We start from the raw sequence: 7,671 nt of genomic DNA, 5'->3' as shown, positions 1-7,671 counted from the left end.
TTTTTTTGTTTTTTTTAGATATGCATATTTTTGTTATAGTCGTTTTTTTTTTTTTAAATTTATTTATTATATTATGTGTATAGCATTCCTTCCACGTGTGCCTGCAAGCCAGAAGGGGGCACCAGGTCTCATTATAGATGGTTGTAAGCCACCATGTGGTTGCTGGGAATTGAACTCAGGACCTGTGGAAAAGCAGTCAGTGCTCTTAACCTCTGAGCCATCTCTCCAGCCCTGTTATAGTCGTTTTTGTTTTACTGGGCAGGAAAAGATATCCAAGTGGGAATTTTTCCACAGCTGCTTTAATTTTCTCAGACTCTGTATTTAGTATGAGAAGTGGGGTGTGGGGTAGGTTGTACAAACACAACTACTGAAGAAAAGAAACCCCAAGAAAGCAAGCGAGTGGTTGCCATGGTGAAATGTCTTTGAAAGGCATTTAGGTGACTGGGAACTGCCCTTGCTGCCTCCCTCCTTTCCTCCCTCTCACCAATCCATAATTGTGGCAGCCCCTTGGCCCACATAGTCCTTTCACTGATCGGTCAGACACACTCTTTGTTTTATTTTTTAATTTTTGAATTGTGGGTGAAGTCAATTAATTGAGCTCTTAGATTATCATCATCATCATCATTATTATTATTTGTTTATTTGTGGTTTTTCTACATAGGGATTCCCTTTGTATGCTTGTTTGCCCTGGAACTCACTTTGTAGACAAGGCTGGCCTCAGACTCACAGAGATCTAGCTGCCCCTGCCTCTACCTCTGCCTCCTAGTGCCGGAATAAAAGGCCTGTACTAAACACACTTTTAGTTTCTCTGTGTCTGTCGTCGCTTTGCCTGCAGAACAAGGTAGCCTCAAACTCACAGCGATCTGCCTGCCTCTGCCTCTCCTGATCTCTGAGGGCTGAGAACTGAGAATAAAGAAATGTGCTGCCCAGCACTTGGGAGGCAGAGGCAGGCGGATCTTTGTGAGTTCGAGACCAGCCTGGTCTACAAGAGCTAGTTCCAGGACAGGCTCCAAAACCACAGAGAAACCCTGTCGTGAAAAACTTTAAAAAAAAAAAAAAGAAACTGTATTTGGGCTGGAGAGATGGCTCAGTGGTTAAGAGCACTGACTGCTCTTCCAGAGGTCCTGAGTTCAATTCCCAGCAACCACATGGTGGCTCACAGCCATCTGTAATGTGACCTGGCGTCCCCTTCTGGCTTGCGGGCACACATGGAAGGAATGCTGTACACATAATAAATAAATAAATAAAAAATAAAAATAAAAAAAAAAAAAAAAAAGAAATGTGCTGCCACCATTACCCAGCTAGGCAGCTGCCCAAAATATACTGCTGCTGCGGCAGCAATAAAAAAAAAAAAATAACCTGAGATAAACAAAGAAAAAAAGGAAAACACCAGTTTTTCTTCCTTCTTTCCTTTTTTCCTTCTTTTCTTCCTTTCTTGTTTTTTTTCTGTTTTCTTCTTTTATTATTTTTTTGGTACAGGGTTTCTCTGTATAATACCTTTAACTCACTATATAAACCAGGCTGTCATCTTGGTGACATTATGGTTTTGGTTTTTTTCTTATTTCCTGTTTAATCATTTCTCTCTCTCTCTCTCTCTCTCTCTCTCTCTCTCTCTCTCTCTCTCTCTCTCTCTCACACACACACACACACACTCACACACACACAGATTTAATTTATGTTTTTTATTTTTGTTTGTGTTTTTGTTTTGATTTTCAAGGCAGGGTTTTCTCTGTTGCTTTGGAGCCTGTCTTTGGAACTAGCTCTCGTCGACCAGGCTGGCCTCAAACTCCCAGAGATCCACCTGCCTCTCTGCCAGATATGGAACCAGTCCTTTTGAGTGCTTTCATCCTTCCTGGTCATTAAAAATTTGAAATGAAACTAAGTTCTACACAACTGGAAAGACTGTCTCAAATAAAAGTTAAGTAAAATGTTCTGAAATAGGGCACCTTCCCTGCCCCCCCCCACCAAGGACACACTTGGGTGCAGACCAAGAGATACAAACAAAATTTGAAATGAAACTAAATGTACATGAAATTAACAGAATGAGATACTAAAAACTTAGTTGGATTGTCACTGTGGTGCACATCTTTTATTCTATCATCCAAGAGACAGAGACAGGTGTACCTCTGTGAATTCCCAGGTTTTGGAGAGAGGCCCCCATCCCAAATTTAAAAAAAAAGAAGGAAGAAAAGAAGAAAGAAACATTATGAACTGTCTCCTTGTTTCTAGAAACTTGTTTTGATTTGCATTTCTCTGATGACTAAGCATGTTGAACATTTCCTTAAGTGTCTTTCAGCCATTTTAGATTCCTCGGTTGAGAGTTCTCTGTTTAAGTCTGTACTCCATTTTGTGAATTAGATTATTTGTTCTTGAGATGACCAATGTCTTGTGTTGTTTGTATGTTTTGGAGATCAGACAGACCTCTGTCTGATGTGGGGTTAGTGAAGATCTTTTTCCATTCTGTAAGGCCGTCATTTTGTCTTGTTGGCCGTGTTCTTTGCTTTACAGAAGCTTTTCAGTTTCAGGAGGTCTCTCTCACTTATTAATTGTTTCTCTCAGTGTCTGTGCTACTGGGGTTCTATTTAGGAAGCGGTCTCCTGTGCTGATGCGTTCAAATGCGTTTGATATTTTTATTTTTATATTCTTTTATTGTGGATGAAGTCAATTATTTGAACTCTCAAATATTTTTATTGTTATTATCTCTTTATTTGTTTGTTTATTTGTGGTTGTTCAACATAGGGTTTCGTTGTGTGCCCTTGTATGCGTATGCCCTGGGACTCACTTTGTAGACAAAACTGGCCTCAGACTCACAGAGAGCCATCTGCCTCTGCCTCCTAATGCTGGGATTAAAGGCTAAACAACCTTTTTTATATATTTATTTTCCTAATAATTTATTTTGTCGGCATTGGTGTTTTGCCTGCATGTATGTCTATCTGAGGGTGTCAGATCTTGGAGTTACAGACAGCTGTTGACTGCCATGTGGGTGGTAGGAATTGAACCTGGGTCCTCTGGAAGAGCAGTCAGCACTCTTAACCGCAGAGCCATCTCTCCAGCCCCCACCTTTTTTTTGAAAACAGGGTTTCTCTATGTCACTTTGCCTGTCCTGAATCTCAATCTGCAGAACAAGGTAGCTTTAAACTTACAGTGATCTGCCAGCCTTGGTCTCCCTGATCTTGAAGGTGTTTTATCATCTCTCTCTCTGTCTGGCTATCTATCTATCTATCTATCTATCTATCTATCCATTCATTTATTAGTTTATGTATTTGTTTATGTGTTTATTTATGTATTTATTTATTTTTGTTTTCTGAGACAGGATTTCTCTCTAGCTTTTGAGTCTGTCCTGGATCCAGACCTGGTCACAGCTGTACCTGAAAATAAAATAAACAAACAAACAAAAACAAAAACAAAGCAAAGCAAAAGCCAGGCAGGACTCTCTGGTTGACCTTCCCTTTCCCCCTCCCCCATGGGCTCCTCAGAGGCAGTGAGGCCTCCGGCAGGGAATCCACAGAGCCTCTGCCCAAGGCTCTCCAGGGAACCCACTCTCTCCCTTTCCCCCAGCCCCAGGGCTGCCAGCCACATCTATCTCAGGCAGAGGTGGCGGGCACTCTGGCTATCCAGGATGTGACAGACACAGACACAGAGAAGCAGGGAGGAAAGTTGCTCACTCTCTCACTAGACGCAGGCATGCAGGAGGAACAATGAAAGAATGAGAACTGGAGAGATGGAATTTCTGGAATGTCCAGAAACCACATGGTGGGGATCTAGTGACCTCTTTTGGTGACAGGGAGTACAGCACAGATTTGGGTTCTTGTGCTCCTGAGATGTAACCCCCACAAGGCAGCAGCTCATAAGTGATTGTAAATCCAGTTTCACACGACTGCACATAAAATAAAGTTAAATAAATCATAAAAAAATTCTTTAAAAATTTGAAATTAAAATAAGTTCTACACAACCAGAAAGACTGTCTCAAATAAAAGTAAAATAAAATGTTCTAAAATAGGACAACTTCCCTGCCCCCCACCCCCACAGGGACACACTTGGTGCAGACCAAGAGATACAAACAAAATTTGAAATTAAACTAAATCTACAAGAAACTGACCCTGGTTATTGTGGTGCACATCTTTTATTCTATCATCAAAGAGACAGAGGCAGGTGGACCTCTGTGAATTTCCAGGCTTTATAGAGAGGCCCCCAACCCTAGAAACTGGACCATGGGAGTTTAGGACCTATAAGACAGTGCACGAGTCTTGTGATTTCACTTGGTAGATGAGTCTGGATTTTAACTCACAGATGTCCTTCTGCCTGTGTCTCCCACGTGCTGGGATAAAGGGTTCCCTAATTCTTGAATGGCATACTGAAAGTAGTTATTTCTACTTAGTTTGCGTTTGATTTTTTAAAAAAAATCCATGCCTATTTATTTATTTATTTTTGGTTTTTCACGACAGGGTTTCTCTGTAGCTTTGTAGATAGTGTTGGCTGGCTGGCTGGCTGGCTGGCTGGCTGGCTGGCTTTCAGTTCCCTGACAGAAATAAGCACATTATGGAGGAACCACAAAGTTGTTACACTATGTGGGTGTGATGAGGAGAGATTGTGAGTGTCCTGTCAGAACAAAGTTAGTCCCATAGTTGATGAAATTCATTATCCCAAAAATTCAGCAGAATATATCCCAAGTTTGCAAATGTGTGATCAGCTTGTGACAGGTTGGGCTGGAGATGCTGAGAACTGGGGAGCCCTCAATGCAAGACCAGATACTCATTCCCATGAAGAGAGAGGGAGGGAGGGAGGGAGGGAGGGAGGGATCATTCATTCATTCATTCCTATACTCAAGTTTAAGAAAAGAGGAGTGGCTATGGAGAGACCACTCACAGGTATGAAAAATCATTTCCTAAAAATCAAATTTCTCAGTCACTATGCAACTGCTATGGTGCTTCTCCTAGATAGAACAAAACACACACACACACACACACACACACACACACACACAAAGGTGAACCAGGGAAAAGCTTTCTAAGCCTTTAAGGATGCACCGTGACTTCAGAGACCTCAGGGAGTATAGGGATGGGTGCTTGATGCTTCAGACTCATGTCATTGAAGGACATAACATAGTCTGGATTCACAGAGATTCACAACACAGAGCCATTGTCACTTACCCAGAGCTAACAAGAAATTGCAGTCTCAGCCGGGCTGTGGTGTGTGCATGCCTTTAATCACAGCACACACACAGATCTCTGTGAATTCAAAGATGGCCTGATTTACAGAGTGAGTTTTAGGACAGCCCAAGATACACAAAGAAACCCTTTCTTGAAAAACAAAACAAAACAGCAAAAGAAAGAAAGAAAGAAATGGAAAAAGAAAAAAAAAAGGCAGTCTCTTCCCACTCTCTCATCCATTGGCTCTTAAAGAGCTCTCAAGCTGAACTGGAGACCAGGGTGTCATTCATAACTGGGAAGCTAGAAACCTTAGGGGACCACAGGAGTCAGACTGACTGCAGCACTTGATGCCTCAACCCTGCTAATGGCTGTGATATAAGGCATGGTAAAATATGGGCTTTGGGCCTTTCGGCCGCGGTAGCCATCTTTCAGTAACTCGCCAAAATGACAAACACAAAGGGAAAGAGGAGGGGCACTCGCTATATGTTCTCTAGGCCCTTTAGGAAACATGGAGTTGTTCCTTTGGCCACGAATCTACAAGAAGGGCGATATTATAGACATCAAGGGAATGGGCACTGTTCAAAAAGGAATGCCCCATAAATGTTACCACGGCAAAACCGGAAGAGTCTACAATGTCACCCAGCATGCTGTGGGCATCATTGTAAACAAGCCAGTTAAGGGCAAGATTCTTGCCAAGAGAATTAATGTGCGGATTGAACACATCAAGCACTCGAAGAGCAGAGACAGCTTTCTGAAGCGGGTGAAGGAGAACAACCAGAAGGAAAAGGAAGACAAAGAGAAGGGCACCTGGGTTCAGCTCAAGCGAACCCAGAGAAGCACACTTCGTGAGGACTAACAGGAAGGAGCCTGAGCTGCTGGAGCCCATTCCCTACGAATTCATGGCCTGATGTACAAAAAGAAATAACACACCTGGACTATTAAAAAAAAAATACGGGGGGCTGGAGAGATGGCTCAGTGGTTAAGAGCATTGCCTGCTCTTCCAAAGGTCCTGAGTTCAATTCCCGGCAACCACATGGTGGCTCACAACCATCTGTAAAGAGGTCTGGTGCCCTCTTCTGGCCTGCAGATACACACAGACAGAATATTGTATACTTAATAAATAAATAAATAAATATTTAAAAAAAAATACGGGCTTTGGCAGAGCGCTACTCCCCTTTCTCTATTATTATTGCTACACAACGAAAAGGACCAGGGGGGGCGTGATGTGCAGTGCTGGTATTGAAATCTCACTGACTCCTTCCGCACTCCTTGTCAATTCCCGACTTTGTCAAATCAACTATCGTGAATCTTTGATGTGGGTTGGCCCTTTAGGAACTCAGAGAAACAAGACAGACCTATTTCATTCCAGAAACCTCCCAGTTCCTGAGCCCTAGCCCTGGAAGTCTCAAAGCCATCACATCCAGAAATCTCTCTAGTCCCTGCTAGTGGTGAACTCACTTCGTCTTCCCCAGGACCACTAATTATTTCTCCGTGTTTTCCTCTGAGATCTGAGGTCAGCTTTCTTCTTCCTCCCTCTGGCCTCTCCATGATCTCCATTCTCTAGACAACATGTCTAGAACTGAGTCTTATAGGCACCGAGAGAGTGTATCTTGAGGGCACTTGGCATTTCTAGGACACGAGTGACATCACAAAATTCCGAGAGCTCTCCGGGATACCGTAGAATTTCCAGAGAAGGGACTGCTGATGTCGTGAGGCACGGCCTTTACCTCCTTGCTAATATTTCTCCCCGAACTGACCAACCGACCGACTGACCGGAACCTGAGGTTTCCTTTCCAGGAGTCTCTCCTGCGACACAGAGGGAGCCATTCAGGATTTCCTCCTTCCAAAACCAGAAATTTCTCTCTGCTTCATTAAAATCTTTTCACTACTTCCTTCTCCCATGGGGAGTTAGTTAGTTGAACACTCACTTTTTTCATGAATGTCCCTTCCTCCCTCTCCGGAACATCTCATATTACTGATTCATACTCAGTAAATCAGTAATATGAGAAATTAGGCCAGGAGGACACGGAAGATGAGGGTTGAGTCCTCTGAAGTGAACAAGCACTTAGGGAAGGCTAAACTTAAGGGAATTTGACTCTGAGTGGCAAGACATGAATAGCTGCTGCCAAGGCACAGATGCAGGCATCGGGCTGAGGCACCAACTGGGCCCTTGGCATCCTCCTGCATCATCAGAGCTGTGTGAGAAACTCAGACCAAAGGAGGGCCGTGTTCAAAGGGAGAGGGCATTTTCTATGGATGGCTGCCAGCTATCTCTTGGCTTCTGTAAGTACAGGAACTCAACAAAGACAGAGACATGCCAGACAGGAGGTTTTGGTAAAAATCTGAACTGAACTGAATAGAAACTGGCTATTACGTATTAGTGTTTTCAGAGTTATGTCTGAGGAACAAAATACTTAAATAAAATAAAACCAAATCCTTAAAAAACATCCAGGTGTCCTCTGAGGGGGCATGGAAAACAAAACAAAACAAAAAGATAAGAGGGAATTTAGTTGTTCCAAAA

Source organism: Microtus oregoni, unplaced genomic scaffold (genome assembly GCF_018167655.1).
Source record: "Microtus oregoni isolate MIOR12 unplaced genomic scaffold, Mior012 000123F_ref0000434, whole genome shotgun sequence".
NCBI lineage: Eukaryota > Metazoa > Chordata > Mammalia > Rodentia > Cricetidae > Microtus > Microtus oregoni.
Note: the sequence above shows the minus strand (reverse complement) of the source record.